We start from the raw sequence: 16,966 nt of genomic DNA, 5'->3' as shown, positions 1-16,966 counted from the left end.
CGGCTGTCATTTAAATGGTTGAAGCTGCTGAGTGGCACAGAGTATGGGCTATTCCTTCCCTAATTATTGGCAGCAGCTTTGCCATGCAGCTGTCTTTTTTTCCTGGTAAATCTTCAGGGGCTAAGCCTACTGTCATTTGCTGCTTATCCATTATATTTTACACAGATTGAAAGTGTGCTATTTATGCACAGCTTGCATATGCACACAAACACGTGTGCGCGCGCACGCATGCCTGCTCACACATAATGACTTAGACAATTAAGAATATGTTGCCTGAGGCCAATTGTTTTTTCAGATGGAAATGGATTAAACTTGCTGGTGTTCATCAGGGTAGGCTTCCTTACCCTGCACATAAAACCACACACCCTCTAGGTTCTTGCAAGCACCGCTGACTCCACAGGAAGGTGAGGCATGTCTACAAGTCCTGTACAAATCAAATGAAAGCAGCAATCATGGGGTCCTTGCTAGAAGCTATGGTAGCAGTGATACAAAATTTTAGCTGGGGGAGTGAGTGCACTGCAAGGTGAACTGGTAAGCTTTGTAGCTGACTTCTGCATGTATTAAACTCACCGTAGCATACAGAGCCAAAATTCTTGCAAGTACCTGTAATTGATGTTCAAGATTCAACCTGGACATTCACTCCTTTGGGAGTGCTCTCCAGTCCTCTTAGAGAGAATGAATGACATTGTCCTCTCAGCTCTCATAGCCAGGTGAGGAAATGTGCTGGATTCTCCAGGGCAGCAATGACTTCATATCACTGCATTCTTTCCAGTAAGGGAAATTTCTTAGACATGTAACTGAACGGGATTTTAGTTGTTAATCTTTTTAAAGTACTTAAGATTCCATCTTACATTTTTTTTTTTCTGTCAGATGACGAGTCCGGAGATATTTGGTTAAAAAAACAAAACAAAAAGCCATGACTGCTAGACCCACATTATAATGTGGGCAATCACTGCCATCTCCCTTTGATTATACCTAATTGTGTCTGTTTCTACCATAAGACAGCAAGCTCCTTCAGATCAGGAATGGTTTTGTCTGTCTTTGTAACCTTGCGTCTAATCTAACCTGGGGTCTCTAACATGGTAAATACTTGTTAAAAGCTTGTATGTTACCGAATATGTCATAAGTTGAACTGTGTGCTAACATACTACTACTGTGTACACAAGGTAACAACACAGTGTGTTTAGAGGGTGCTGTCTCAAGTTACTTTTGGAACAAGGCATCATGTAAATCAACTAACCAAACTGATCAACTGATCAAAGGCAGGCAGGCAACGGTCTTTGTTTGCCCCGTGTCACAATACCAGTATTAAAAAGGAGCTCATCTGACTGACATTTTGTATCCTGCTAAGGTGACATGGTAATAGGTTCAGGAAATGTAGTACTGACAATACATCTGTTTTATGTCCTTTTCTTCCAGGAATCTTTAAAAGAAAGTAAAAAAGCAAGGAAATGTGTATTCATAGGTAACTGAAGAAGGTGACAAGAATGTCACATGACCTATTCCTTTACTGCCACATGGTTCCACCACAAAGAAAGAAATGGTAAAATCAATGCAGAGTTGACCCCTGCCCTCATAATGATTCTGTGCTCCTCTGTAATGTGCCAGTTGCCGAACGGGTGGTTAAGACACTTCTTGAGTTTTGGCAAAGGTGCTCACTATATGGGAAATGTAGGAAATTACTTTCAATGATATTTACACTGTTCACACAGTTTTTCTCATAATCCCATCCTTATCACCATTTTTTTTTTTTTTTTTTGATGCTGTAGGTCTACGTAAGCCTTACCACTATCCTCCACTGTGGCCTCTTGTAAAGAAAATTTCTAAAGAAGCAAGGGACATCCATGGGGATCTGTAGATCAGGAAGCAGTACTGGGAGTCACCCTCTGCCACACGGCTGGCTGCAAGGAGCTGGAGAAAGCATCTCCGCTTAGAGAAGAGCTGATGCTTAAATGTATGAATTGGACTAAGGATGCAAATGTGCAAAGTCTCCACATCACAAATCAATGGCACTCCTTATATCACTGAGGCTTAGGAGACATGCTGAGCTTGAAATGATCCTCATATCATCATGAAAGAGTCACAGATAAAAAACCTTTTTTCTTTGAGATAGAGTCTCTCTGTCACCCAGGCTGGTGTGCAGTGGTGTGATCTCGGTTCACTGCAAGCTCCGCCTCCCGGGTTCACGCCATTCTCCTGCCTCAGCCTCCCTAGTAGCTGGGACTACAGGCGCCCGCCACCACACCTGACTAATTTTTTTGTATTTTTAGTAGAGACGGGGTTTCACCATGTTAGCCAGGATGGTCTCAATCTCCTGACCTCGTGATCCGCCTGCCTTGGCCTCCCAAAGTGCTGGGATTACAGGCATGAGCCACCGTGCTTGGCCAAAAAACCTGGTTTGTAAATTGTCACTTAAGCCCAAGGGCAGAGGAAATGGTGTCCTCACCATGAAAGTTCAAGAGCTCATAACTAGCTCATCTCCCATACTGGTTTCAGTCCTGCTTTGCTATATTTAAGTCTGCAAGATTTTGCTCGGCTTCTGTGTGTGAGGCTTTGTTTGGTGAGCCAGAATGACCATTTACCAAGTATCTCCTCGTGCCCAGCACTGTGCTCTTGTAACGCCTTGCAAGGCAGGCATGACTGCCCCTATTCTGTAGCTAAGGAAACTGTGAAGCAGGGAGGTGAAGGAGTTTATCCATGGTCATAGAGCTAGTCAATGGAGAGCTAGGATTCCAAACCAAGTCCAGTCTGTTTCTTCTTCTGTGCTCAGTGGTGTGAGGGAAGGATATGTGCAGGACTCAGGCCTGTGCTCAAGAGACCTACAATTTAGCTTTGTAGAAGAGGTACAAATGATGAAAAGTTAACTAAGTAACAATGTAAGTCAACAATGGAAAAGCCATTGCAAGATTAGATGAGTAGTTGTCAACTGAGAAATCCAGACAAGTTCAGGATAGGAGACTACTGAGGCTGAGGGGACTAGCGAGGGGGCCCCTTGAACACTTTTATCAGGACACCTTGAGTGTCTGCTCTAGGTCAAAGGTTGCTTTGATACGATGGCTACTTTCTGAACTGTCACAAGGGTCCCTCCCAGGAACCCATCTCTGGTCTACTTTAGGCAGTGGTAATTGCTCCAGATACACAAAACAGAAAGCAAGTGCCCATCACACCTGCCAGCAAGTGTTACAACAGGCAGAGGCTTTCTAAACACTGGCTTAGCCTCCATCTTGAGAAGCTGGCACTGTCTACTCATTTTTAGGAACCATTTAAATTCATTTATTATACTCAGAAGGCAAATATTCAGGTACCAGTGAAAAGCTGTATGTTCATGAAACTGTGACCACAAGTGTGCACTGTTACTTTTTGTTCTTAACAAACAAGGCTCTAATAATGGGAAAAAATAAGAGTGGGTGGGAGGTGGAGAATTACACACAAAACTAAACTCACAAAATGGTATTTTACAAAGTAATGATCATAAAGTTACAATGGAATGAAGTGGCTAGAAATAGAAGAACAGTTCCAATTCACTGATGTTAATGGAGGTGCATCCCTCTGCTCTAAGCAGACCCCTCTAGGCTAAAATCCACTGGTCAGCAGTGGCCTCAAGGTATGAGAAACAAATGCAAAATACGGTATTAGGGACAACTTGGGATAACAGTCTTGCATTTTGAATGAAAATATTGTGAATGCCTCATTTCAAAGAATAATTTTTCATCGCATTTAAATATGTAACTACCTGGTCTCATAATGTGCAATACTCATTCTGATACAGATGAGATGGGATCACACAATGGGGCCAGAATACAGTTGCCATGTGGGGCCGAGACCTTGGAGAGGGCAGAAAATTAACCCTCCAACCTCCCACCAACTGCTTCCTGGGAGGCAATGACCTCAGCTAGCAGTTGGCACATATGAGTTGGTTCAACTCTGAAAGAAATAAGGCCAGGCTACCGTGTCTGATGGTGCAAGTCAACATGATGACAATGTGTTGAAATTTGATCCACTGTAACTATGACCCTTAACCCTTTATTCCATTGGGTTCTAACATATCATCTCTATGCTGAAAGGAAGATGGGCTGATGAAAACTCAACTGGTAGAGAAAGTCTGGGCACCGTTTGCAGAGCTGGGGAGCTCAGTGTTCCATGAGACATCCATTTTGCTGCAGGACAGAGTTTATGGTAGGATACTTACAACAGTTCCATCTCTGGACTATGACAGGAATGAGGCAGTCAGCCTTCAGGCATTTATTGAAAATAGGGTTTGAGAATTTTTGAGACTTGGAATATCATTCTCTGCATAAGCTACATGATTAAGGTGTCTCCAGTGGGTTTTGGCAGTATATACACATGGCTGTAGCATTGAGCCCATCTGTAGAAGGCTGATCAGATGAATCCGCAGGACAGGTGACTGGTCCCTGGGAGAGGGCTGGCACGCTTCTCAAGGTCCCTTAATCACAACTTCACAAAAAAGGGAAACTTACACCTTCAGCAACACCATGTACACTTTCCTGATGAAGCTGAATCTCTTACACTCTGCAGGAACCAGGAAGATAAAGGTAATGAACCCATGCCCAAGGGCTTTTTAAAACTCTAGACCACTGACAACTCCTCTGGGTTGTATTTGCACAGCAAGGCACTTGTCAAATGACGAAAGCAATGCGGTGACAACTAACTCTCCCTTCCCACTCTCTTACTGCACTGTATCCCACTCTGCAGGATGAAAACTGGCTTAGTGATCAGGCATCACTCCTCATCTTAATTTTCTATAATTCATATCCACATTATCACATTCTTCTTCCCAAAGCAGCATGTCAGATATTTAGAAAGTATTCGTTAAATTAATTAACCTTACTATTTCAACAAAACTTCTGGTTATTTTACTATTAATTTTTATTTTATTTATTTTTAGAGACAGGGTCTCCCTATGTTGCCCAGGCTTGTCTCAAACTCCTGGGCTCAAAGGATCCTCCTGCCTCAGCCTCTCAAAGTGCCAGGATTACAGGCGTGAGCCACCACATCTGGCCTCGTATTAATTTTATTTATTTACTTATTTATTTACTGACAGGGTCTCACACTGGTTGTCCAGGCTGGAGTGCAGTGGCATGATCTTGGCTTACTGCAGCCTCAACCTTTGGGGCTCAGGTGATTCTCCCAACTCAGCCTCCCGACTAGCTGGGACTGCTGGCATGTACCACTATGCCCGGCTAATTTTTGTATTTTTAGTAGAGACACCATGTTGCCCAGGTGGTCTCAAACTCCTGGACTCAAGCAATCCATCTATCTTGACCTCCCAAAGTATTGGGATTACAGGTGTTAGCTATTGTGTCTAGGCAATTTTATTATGAATTTTAGATAGAATTTATCTTGTTTTCTATTCCTAAGGTAATAATATAAAAACTAAATCAACATCAAAATTAATTTATACGTATTTCATATGGTGGTTCTTTTAGCTAAAGAAAATCATTATTTATCTTAGTGAATATGTCTTAAAACATAAATGGAGTGTCTTTTCTCTCCTGTGCAGGTTTGAACTTGGATCTGCAGCCACAATGTAAAAATCCTTCTCCTATTTGTTTTACTCCTGAGACTCTATCTGATCATTCAGTCACTTATAATTCTTTGTTTACTAATTGCTTCTTCTCATTATTATTCTTTTTTTTTTTTTTTTTTTGAGATGAGGTCTCACTATGTTGTCCAGGCTGGCCTTGAACTCCTGGGCTCAAGCCATTTTCCTGCCTCGGCCTCTCAAAGTGCTGGGATTATAGGCATGAGCCACTCTGTCCAGCCATACTCATTTCTTCATTCTCCAACGATGCTCTAGGCACTCACTGTGTACTATGCAAGGTCTGGGGGCTCCACTTTCTTGGATTCAAGTCTCAGCTCTGCTATCTACCAGTTGTGTCACTTGGGCTGGTTACTTAACCTTTCTATGCTTTAGTTTCTACAATTGTAAGACAGGGATACTGACAGTGTCTGCCTTGTAGTAAAACCTTTGGAACAGGATCTGGCATTAAGTAACAACCAGTATTATTGCTGTTGCTACAAATATGAATAAAACACCACCTTTTTCTCCAAGGAGCTAACAAGGTGACTGGGGAGACAGATGTTCAATATAAATGTTTACAGTGTCACCTGAGTACATAACGGAGGTATTTGCAGGGTGCTGGGGGGACAGGGCTAGAGCAGTAACTGCTAAGGGAGTTAGTGTAAGGCTGCTTAGAGGAGGTAACACTTGCCAAGTGCTGAGTTGGAGTTCTTCAGAATAAGTAAAAGAAAGGCATGTCTCACTCCCTCATCATCTTCCAGCTTTTCCTCAAATGCATTTTCTCACTGAGAACTTTCCTGGTCCACTATTCACAATTGCCCTCCCCTAACACAAAACCAGAACTGGCTAGATGCTTTGCAGGGCCTAGTGCAAAATGAAAATGTTAGCCTCTTGTTCAGAGATTAAGAATTTCAAGAGTGACAAGAGAACATTAAATAAAGTGCAGGACCCCTCTGGGCATGGGGCCCTGTGCAATTAGTTGCACAGGTTTTATGCTCATGAAGCTGACCCTGTCAATAACACACACATGCACAAGCACACGCGCAAGCGCACGCATACACACACGTTACCTATCCCCTGCAGTTGAAGCGGACTCCCTGATTTGAGGAGGGGGTGATGGCATCCCAGGGTAGAGGTCAAACAGTGGAATGCCATTTGACTTCAACTTTGGGCTGAAAAACACGGTCAGCCCACCAAGGTACTTTTTGGTTAGTAAAAAAAGGAAAATCATGTAGGCTCAGTGTGCAAAGGCCTGACTCGAATCCCCATGATAGAGTCATGACTTGAATCAGTTAACAGACTGAGACTCCCTGCAATTCTTCTCAGGAATTCTTGAGGACAGACCCTACCATAACCCACATTTTTGCTATGATTTCTCCTGTCACAGGGTTTTCAGAAATGTACTTGTAGTTTTTCCTAAATCATGACTCAATACAAACTTTTTTAATTAAAAAAAATCTAAAAAAAAATTATTCAGAAACTGTTGAGGCCAGAAGCAACACTATTACCATTCTCTCTGTGTATATTTCTGTAACACTGCTTTAATACAGCTAAACTACCTTAACACAACATAACTGGAAAATTGAAATAGTCCTTACCACCTACTAATTTTGACTTCTATTATTTGACTGAATTTTAGTTTGATGTTACAAACTCGTATGTTGGTTATTTACTATTGTCTCTCGGACTCACATCCACTCTTCTCCTATTTACCTCTTGCTGAGGCTGGGAGTTCATAAACTCCATTTCCTAGGTTCTTTTGCTGGCTGACTTATTATCGGACCTGCCAACAGGTGCACAGGCAGGGGGACCTCAGAAGGTGGGAGGCATGAAGATGCTGTGGTTCCTTCTGTCCCTTGTTCTGTTTATCTTTCCTTCCTTGGTGGTGTGTTCTGGAAGTGGCTGCATCCCTGACTCTGTGGTGGAGTGTCTGGAAGGGGCTATCTGCCCCACAGCTGCAGCTCCTGAGGCACCAGCCCTCCATCAGGCTCACAGGTCCCTTTCATCCCCTCCAGCCCTAGGAGTGGTAGATACTTTCTGTGGTCATTCATCATTAGCTCTCCTTCCTTTTTCTGTTCTTCCAGTTTTCTAACACCTGTGTAACCAATTTCCTGTTTTATAGCCCCTCTATTTGAAACACCTGGCATGGTTTCTGGTTCCCTGACTTAATAATCCATTTTACAGACAATGAGGCCAAGGCCCAGAAAGGTGAAGGAATTTACCCAAAGTCACAGGGCTGCCTGGCCAGGGCTTAACTCAAGTCTTCCGACGGCAGAGTTCAACTCTCACGCTCCCTTTCTACCTGTTGCTGTTTCTCTGAAGTGAACCAGGAAAGAAATGCTATTTCATATGGAAACATGTTATTGTAAATTTTATTACTCCAAAATATTCCGTTTTACATAGCTCTATCCAAAGAAGTCTGGCCAACTGGATGCAGTACATCTTTTGGTATGTAAAAGGTGAATCTCACAATTGGTTCTATTTTTCTAGTGTCTGGATTCCTCCTGAAGAATGAAGATAACTGCTGTGTCTCTTTCCTGCTCAATGAAACTCTGCAAATCCTAGGAAGCCCTTTTACCGCATGGGGATTCGGTAAATTATCAGGTTCAGCTAAGTATCAGTCCTTAGAATCTAGAAGACAAAGCAGAAATGCCCTTCTGGCGGCGTGCCACATGGCACCAGAGCTTTGTTCCAGAGTGGAACGGCAGTTGGACGAAGCTGATGTCGAGGGGGAGCGTTATGTGTCCCCTATCTGTGATAGTCGGCTCAGAATGATCATGGGGCTATATAATGGCTGAAACTGCCCCTTAGATATTTCTTTGGTTGTTTCAGAGATGAGAGAAGAAGGTCGAGAGAACAGAAGGTTCCAAAAGCAAACATTCCATATTGTCTTTCCTGAGAACTGGTGATACCTTGGGTATGTGGAACCTTCGTTTCAACTGGGTGGTTTTGCCCATCTCATCTCACCTCCTTCATATGTGGCACTTGTAATTTTCCCATTCAGGTACAGATAGTTATATTTCCTAGGTTAGTGACAGGCAAAAGTCATATATGATACAGATACAAGGAACTATATTCATATTTACTCTAAAAGCATACGGTGAAAACAGAAAGTCTCCCTTCTGAAAGATTACAAAATGAAGTTCACAGAATAATTTTTAAAAATCTAATTTCAATATAAGTGTAGGTCTTAAAATAGATATGAAATAGTAGTAACTTTTCACGTTTTTCAGTATAAAATAAAAGTGAAAAGCATCCCACTCACTGGTAATGAAGTAGTAAAACCTGCATCAAGGTTTATGGTTTCATTTGAAAAACTGCCTCCAAAAGAAGATTATTTTTAAAAAAAAAGATTTAGAAAAAATTACCTAATTTCCATTTTAAACTACCCTCTCCCCATTCCAGAAACCAGTGATTTTCCTAGGCCAGAATTTTCTTGAGTCAAGGTCTGGTTTCACCCTCTCAACCCCTCTAGTCATTTCAAACCAACTATGAACCACTTGATCTTCAACCAGAAAATACAAAACATTTTTGAAGGCTTCCAGTGATGAGAAGTTTGGCCCCTCATTAGCACCTTCTAATGGTTCTTCATGTTAAGTTTCAGGAATGGAAGTTTTGGCTTAGTCAGTTATGAGTTCTTATACCTTCCTTGTTATTCTCCTCTGAACCACATTGCCTGTGACTACACCCCTGGCAGATACCTAGATTGAATAAATGCTCCAATCATTGGAACACAGGACAAACTATCACCTCTCTCTGTCTATATCCTATTTTCTAGAAATGCTCAGATTTCACTGTCACTTATTATTTACAATTAACATCTCTGAGCTTATTTCCTCCCAGTACCTGCTACTGATAAGCCATGTGTCCATTTTAACCTTGCAAAATCAAATTTTTGACCCAAGATTGTACACTTGTCTAGATATTCAGAAATCATTCCTATTACTGCTATTCAGTCAAATTTTTAAAGACCCACTTTCTTGTCTTTGTTTTGAAAATTATGATGAAATTTCTGATCTCTAGTCTTTTGATGCTTTCCTTGGCTCCACAGTCCCTGAAATATTTGGACTATAACAAGTTGTATCATAATTATATCTACTATTCCTCTTTGGTGGTTTTACTTCACCCAGTCTGGGAGCTTAGCATTTTCTTTTTGTTCATCTACCTAGGGTTTCCATTCCCTTTTCCAAGTTTTTCCTCACTTTTCAGTCTTATGGTCATTGATTCAGTCATTCTCCTTGACGCACAATATAAAATTAACTCTGGGCTCTTTGCCATCCTCAGTACTACACAGTCAGCCCCAACGAGCAGCTGTTGGTTTCCTCATCTTTACGCTCCAAAGAGAACCACAAATTCATTTTTGTTTTCTGTGGTCCTCTTTGAAAGGTCTCCACTCATTTTGGGCTTCAGTTTTCTTGAACCCCTTATTTGTGGTTCCCATAGTTGTTCGTGTTTTTCCAGTGTTTAAAATAAAACTCTGAATGAAACAGAACTGCTGGCACAATTTACCCTTTTTCGAGAAAAGGGTCCTCATGTGAACTTTGTTTTGGGCATTCCTAGCCCTCCTGAATCATCTTTCCCCACATATGCATTATTTCTACCTGTTTCTTATTAACATAAAAACCTGTTTAAAAATGTCTTGAACCCAAAATTATAAAACTCTAGAAGAAAACACGAGGGAAAAGCTGCATGACATTGGACTTGGTAATGATTTCTTGGATATGTCACCAAAAGCACAAGAAACAAAAGCAAAAATGAACAAATGGGACCATATCAAACTCAAAATCTGACTCTATCAAAGGACACAATCAAAGTAAAAAGGCAACTCATGGAATGAGAGGGAATATTTGTAAATCATATACCTAATAAAGAGCTGATATATAAAGAACCCCTATGTAAAGGACTCTCATTTAAAGAACTCCTACAACTCCCAACAGCCAAATATAAAATAACCCAACTAAAAAGTGGGCAAAGGACTTGAATAGACGTTTCTCCAAAGACATACAAATAGCCAATAAATATATGAAAAGATGCTCAATGTCACTAATTGTCAGAGAAATAAAAACTACAACTACAATGAGATCTCACCTTACACCCACTGGGATGACTACTACCAAAAAAACAGAGTAACAAGTGTCAGTGAGGCTGTGGAGAAATTGAAATCCTTGTGCACTATTTTTATTTTTTATTTTTCTTGTTTGTTTTTGTTTTTTAAGACAGGGTCTCACTCTGTCACCCAGGCTGGAATGCAGTGGCACGATCATAGTTCATTGCAGGCTCAACTTCCCAGGCTCAAGTGCTCCTCCCATCTCAGCCTCCCAAGTAGCTGGGACAAGAGGCACATATCGCCATACCCGGTTAATTTTTTATTTTTGTAGAGACAGAGTCTTCCCATGTTGCCCAGGCTGGTTTTGAACTACTGGGCTCAGGTGATCCTCCTGCTTCGTTCTCCCAAAGGGCAGAAATTACAGGTGTCAGTCACTGCATTTGGCCCTTGTGCATTGTTGAAGAGATTGCAAAATAGTGCAACTGCTATGGAAAACAGTATGAAGGTTCCTAAAAAAATTACAAATAGAACTACCATATGATCCAGCAGACCCAGGTCTGGGGATATTTTCAAAAGAATCCAAAGCAGGGTCTTGAAGAGATGTTTGTACACTCATGTTCACAGCAGCACTATTCACAATAGCCAAGAAGTGAAAGCAACCCAAATTTCTGTTAATGAGTGACTGGATCAACAAAATGTGGCAGACACATATAATGGACTCTCAGCCTTAAAAGGAAGAAAATCCTGTCACGTGTTCTAACATGGATGAACCTTGAGGACATTATGCTAAGTGAATTAAGCTAATCATAGAAAGAAACTTCTGTGTGATTCCACTTACATGAGGCATTGAAAAATAGTCACATTCATAGAAACAGAAAGTAGAATGGCATTTATCAGGGGCTGGGGGAAGAAAAAGAGGGGGAGTTGTTTAATGAGTACAGAGTTTTAGATTTTCCAAGATGAAACAGTTTTAGAGATCTGTTTCACAACAATGTGAATACTTAGGAGTACTGAACTTATTTAACACTACTGAACTGTACACATAAAAAGTATGGTAAATTTTATGTGTTTTTAAAATAACAATACAAAAGGTCTTGAAATATTTTGGACTGTACAAAATCTTGACTATCATGTTTTTTAAGATGATACTGCCGCTTCTTCTAAAGATGCTCTCATGTGTACTCTTGTTAATTCCTTTTAGCCAGATTATGACCCAAATAGCAGTTCTACCCTTGCATCTTCTACTTTCTGGAAGGTGGAATTGCCAAGGTGGCAAATCAGTAACCACTCAGGTATTCACCTACTGGTCAAGGAGAATTCTGGTAGCTATTTGACCTAATTTTGTACATGGGAATAGGAACATGGAACCTTTAATTATCCTGATGATAGGACCCATAAACTCCTACAATATCAATTTTGCTCCTCTCTCTTCTAATCTCCCAGTGCTCTTCAGAGGGCCCCTGCCCTATATTTCTAGATTACAGACCTTATTGGATATAATTATTTATTTATTTATTTTCACTCTGTCACCCAGGCTGGAATGTAGTGGCACAATCTCGGCTAACTGCAGCCTCTGCCTCCAGGTTCAAGTGATTCTCGTGTCTCAGCCTCCCAAGTAACTGGGATTACAGGTGTGTGCCACCACACTCGGCTAATTTTTTTGTATTTTTAGTAGAGATGAGGTTTTGCCATGTTGGTCAGGCTAGTCTTGAACTCCTGACCTCAAGTAATCCACCCTCCTGGGCCTTCTAAAGTGCTGGGATTATAGGTATAAGCCACAGTGACTGGCCTAGATAAACTTTTTGCTCTGCTTGTCTTTCCAGTGGTTACATTTTTATTTTGAATATGGAATTCCTTCCCATAGCCATATTTCAATGTGATATCCTTCTGCTTACCAGGTTACTTGGATTCTCTGCGAAATTCTATCTATCACTGTGGCAATAATCTCCAAGTCCATTTTTACATTACTCCTGCTTCAACCATGAATAGACATGGGAGACTGTAACTTCTTGATTTATACCAGGATTTACCAAATATTTTACTTTCCTATCAATATCAAACTTGCTGGGTTCTGACATAATTGGTGTTATGAGTTAAGCAAGATATTCTTCTCTCTTCCTCCCCACTCCATCACTTTCAGTTGAAAGCATGTGCCTTGTGCACCCTAGATTCTCAATAACTATTAGTTGAACTAAACTGAGCTAGCCCTAGTACTGCCCACTTGGGCAAGCAGACAATTTGAATCCCTCTTTCACATGACAATCCATCACATATTTGAAGACATCTGTCATACTTGGTCAGGGAATTTTTTCTTCAAGAACTGAAGTCATATTTTCCATCTGAAATCAGAACTGAAGAACTGACAGATCACACGTCTCTTATGGAAAATATGATTTTCTTTTTGCCTCTGGAAGCAAGTAGCTTGACACACCACTAATCCTCCAATAGCCTTGAGAACCCAGGTGCTACCGGGGAGACCCACTGGTCTTTAGCAGGGAAAGCAATCTGACTTTGATACCTGCTGCCATTTGTCCCTTTCATTTGCAAAATAGGAATAAATAGGGACAAGCTAAAGACATGTAGGTAGGTAATATACTTGAAAGGCTTTTGAGAGAAAAGTACTAAAAATTCTGAAGATATATGCATCAGTTTCTCAAGCAGAGCCCTTTCCTTGGCAATAGAAATGGTGTTACTGTGGCTTACAGAAGGAACAAAGTTACAGAGTATGCCTTAGCATGGTTGATACAGCAGCAATGATAGTATTTCTACGGTCTTTAGTTTCTTTCATCTAAGTCCTTTACCAACCATCATGTAACAAGCTGAGATATGCTGACTGGGCTACTCAAAGCTGTACAGTAAGTTGGGATAAAAATCATATATGGAAACCAGACTTTTTGCCAAAGGGATGATATACTTCTGATTTCTCCTCCCTTCTTGTGTTTCTGCAATGGGCTCTGCCAATGGAGAACAGTTAATGCTGATGCAATGCAGGCACCATCTGTGCTCTGTGAGGATTTAAACAGCAGCCATTAACACAAAACCCCATATGTGAATTGGACAATGGCTGCCCTGAAGCTACAGGACTCCCAGATAGAACAGACCACTCTGTAGCACTTAGGGATGCAGAAATCGTTACGATCCAACACCCATGCCCCTGAATTGGAGCATGAAGTCAGGTTTGTCACTCACCCACTCCCCTCCCTGCTTCTTAACTGAGTTTGAATATTTTCTATATGTTATTCCTGTCTGTCAAGGGAGGGAATGAAAAGGGAGCCGACACCATCTATCAGCAAGGCCATGGGTGCCATTTTTACCTGAAGCCATTGGGTTCTTGTCCTGCAGCTTCCCCCAGGACACCAGGGTTCCAGGCATACAAATGACATCAACAGCGACTAGGAGCAAGCCTTTGCTGGGAAAAGCAGTGCATCCAGGACTTCAGGTTGCTGGCGCATGAAGGCAGGGTCCTATTTATTTTTAATTTTTGTAGAGTTAGGGGTCTCACTCTGTTGCCCAGGCTGGTCATGAACTTCTGGGCTCAAGCAATCCTCCTTCCTTGGCTTTCCAAAGTGCTACGATTATAGGCCGGTAGGGTCCTATTTTTGACAATGGCAGCAGCAGAGACGCCGAGGCAGGGGAGAAAGAAATTTCTAACAATGACTGGTTGGTTGTGTCCACTTTCTGTGGGGCTGAAACACACTTTTCACATTAACACAGGGGATTGTGAGAAAAGGAAGTAAGTCACAGGTGCTCCAGAATGGTACCTTGGAGGCTGTTCTGGGCCATCTATTTTGAACATGGCTTGGAACCGTTATGAAAGACCTCATTATTTATAGCTCATAACTGGGAAAACACCTTTTCTCCTAAAAATAAAGATATCCAAACTTCCTGAAAATGAACCTTTGGTTTTTGACAAACACCAAGTCTCAAGAACACCAGGTGTTCTTGTTTTGGGTGAATCAAACTATTTCTGAGTATACCTTTAAGGATGTGAGTTAAAGCACCTAGAGCACCCGGGTTTTACAGTATTTTGATGGAATTTTAGTCACTGAGGTTGCAAATCAGAAACCTTAATGAAAAACAAGCCCTCCAGTCTCCTTGCACTATTATAGCAAGAAATGTCTGGTTCATGGGAAGGAGGATTCATAGAGCTCATCTACAGTAGTTTAATGGCACCTTCCCAGAGCAGTGTAGCTTTGAAAATCTCAACTAAGCTAGCAGGTGTCTGGATGGCATCACCATTTCTTTCTTTAACAAGCGTGGGAGGCCTGGGCTTAAGAATCTCTAGGTAGAGGCACCATTGTGGTAAAATACAGAGACTCAAAGCAAAAGGCAAAACTAATACTGCTTTTATATCCCACTTCTGTGTTCATGAACTCTCCTCTCTGATGATGCCATCTCTCCTCTCTCCTGCCCCTCCATGATCTCTCTGGATAGTCAATCAAAGGGAGGCTGGAGAGTCTCTGAGTTAATGCTTCTGACATGGACTATGTTTCAAGCAGCTATTCCCTGGTTTATAAAGCAAACTTGATTCTCTTCTGCCTGGCCTTCCAAATTTCCCCCAAATCTACTCCCTTTTCAGTCTCATCTCCAGTTATCCTCTTGAGCCCGGCTCCTAGCCTTTTCTTTGACTTACTAGCATTTGCTCAAGCTGTGACCACTGCCTAGATGCATTGCTGACTCTACTTCATCAATTCCAACTGTAAAATTCCAACATATGAAAACCGTGGAGGAGATGGAAGATGGTAACCATCAATGTGGAATGAAAGGGCCAGGGGAAACCCTGGCAAAGGAGGTGGCAATTAAACTGGACCCTCCCTTCTATGACCTGGACAATAAGCACTTGCTTACAGACCACCAGTTTGGGCATTTAATCACAAGAGGGCTGTTCTGCATTATTATCTGAATATGCCACTGGACCTGTGTTGATTAGAAGTTCCTCAAAGTCAAGGACCAAGTCTCATACTTCTTACATGTCCTCTGCATAAATTCTAATAAAATCTGTTAAAAATCTCCGTTGTGATGGAAGTGTATTTTTTAAAGATGGCAATAACATTGTATGTTTAGAAAGAATTAACAAAAGGTCACATTTTCATGCTAGTTGGATGACAGTATTTAAGAAAAGTTAAACTGATAAAACATCATTAGATCATAGAAGTGCTAAAGCCATAAGTATTTTGTTTACATATGAGGCATTTTGCATAAATGTTACTAAATAATCAATGCAAAAAATTTACTTGAGCATTTACTGTGCTGGATGCTGAAGTGAACTTGGAAGAAGCAAAAAACGTAGTTTTAAAAATCTGTCTTGGGCTGGGCACAGTGGTTCATGCCTATAATCCCAGCAACTTTGGGAGGCTGAGGCTGGTGGATCACTTGAGGTCAGGAATTCGAGATCAGCCTGGCCAACATGGTGAAACCCCATCTCTACTAGAAATACAAACATTAGCTGGGTGTGGTGGCACATGCCTGTAGTCCCAGCTACTTGGGAGGCTGAGGCAGGAGGATTGCTTAAACCTGGGAGGCAGAGGTTGTAGTGAACTGAGATTGTGCCACTGCACTCCAGCCTGGGTGACAGAGTGAGATTCTGTCTCAAAAAATAATAATAAAAAAAGAATCTGTCTTAAAAATATAGTTTTTTTTTTTGACAGTTTCACTCTTGTTGCCCAGGCTGGAGTGCAATGGTGTGATCTCGGCTCACTGCAACCTCCGCCTCCCGGGTTCAAGCGATTCTCCTGCCTCAACCTTCCGAGTAGCTGGGATTACAGAATGCACCACCATACCCAGCTAATTTTTTTGTATTTTTAGTAGAGACAGGGTTTCTCCATGTTGGTCAGCTGGTCTCGAACTCCTGACCTCAGGTGATCCGCCCACCTCAGCCTCCCAAAGTGCTGGGATTACAGGTGTGAGCCACCACGCCCAGCAAAAATGTAGTCTTAAGAAGGTAAGAATTCCTGGAGGAACTCACAATGTATGACTGGTATATAAAATAGGAGAATAATTGATGTGACCTATGCATTGTTGAGACTTCTGGTGCAACAGAAGATGAGAGACAAGGGACAGATGTGGGCTGCCACCACTCTACCACTACGCTTGGATGGGAGCAGGTGGGAGACAGAGAGCGCACCACCAACAGGAGTCAGCCTTTGTCCTCCAAATATTGTGACCCTGACCTTGGCAGATGTCAAAAACAGCCTCATGCTTTTTAGGAAAGGCTCTGCCATATGCACCTGGGATTAACACCCTTCTCAACCTCAGAAACCAGTGCCCTCCACCCCACCTAAATGAAGCTTCAAATGGGGCTCATAAAAGGGAATGACATGATAGGAAGAGAAACGATCTGTTGGGAAGAGGCTGACAGTGCTCAGAAAACCATGGAG

At 41.7% G+C, this 16,966-nt stretch overlaps 1 protein-coding gene across 9 annotated transcripts in view; it reads right to left on the bottom strand.

Annotated features, from left to right (window-relative positions):
• Positions 1 to 16,966, bottom strand: part of BACH2 (BTB domain and CNC homolog 2) — a 367,860-nt gene that overhangs the window by 25,705 nt on the left and 325,189 nt on the right. The gene's annotated exons all lie outside the window — the stretch shown is intronic.

The sequence above is a fragment of the Chlorocebus sabaeus genome, chromosome 13, assembly GCF_047675955.1.
Source record: "Chlorocebus sabaeus isolate Y175 chromosome 13, mChlSab1.0.hap1, whole genome shotgun sequence".
Lineage (NCBI taxonomy): Eukaryota > Metazoa > Chordata > Mammalia > Primates > Cercopithecidae > Chlorocebus > Chlorocebus sabaeus.
The sequence above is the reverse complement of the archived record's forward strand: the minus strand, read 5'-3'. Positions and strand labels throughout refer to the sequence as shown.